Below are 300 nucleotides of genomic sequence, written 5' to 3'. Positions count from 1 at the left end.
GGGTCCCCAGGGCGGGCCCCCCACGCCCGGCGCCCGGGGCGGTGACACCACCTGCGGGGGCGGGGGCGGGGGCGCTGAGGCAGGGCTTCCCCCGCCGGACGTGACGTCACGCCTCCCGCGCGCCTATCAGGGGCCTCCCCGCCCCCCGCCGGCCTCCCTCCCAGCTTCCCTCGGCCCCGCGCCGGCCCTGCCGGCCTGCGCCCTGCTGGCAGCGTGCCGCGCGCGCCGGGTCCCGCAGCCTCCTCTGCCCCCAGTGTCCGTCGTCCGCACCTGGCCCTCACCCCTTCACCAGCCCCTCAC

Source organism: Bos mutus, chromosome 3 (genome assembly GCF_027580195.1).
Source record: "Bos mutus isolate GX-2022 chromosome 3, NWIPB_WYAK_1.1, whole genome shotgun sequence".
Lineage (NCBI taxonomy): Eukaryota > Metazoa > Chordata > Mammalia > Artiodactyla > Bovidae > Bos > Bos mutus.
Note: the sequence above shows the minus strand (reverse complement) of the source record.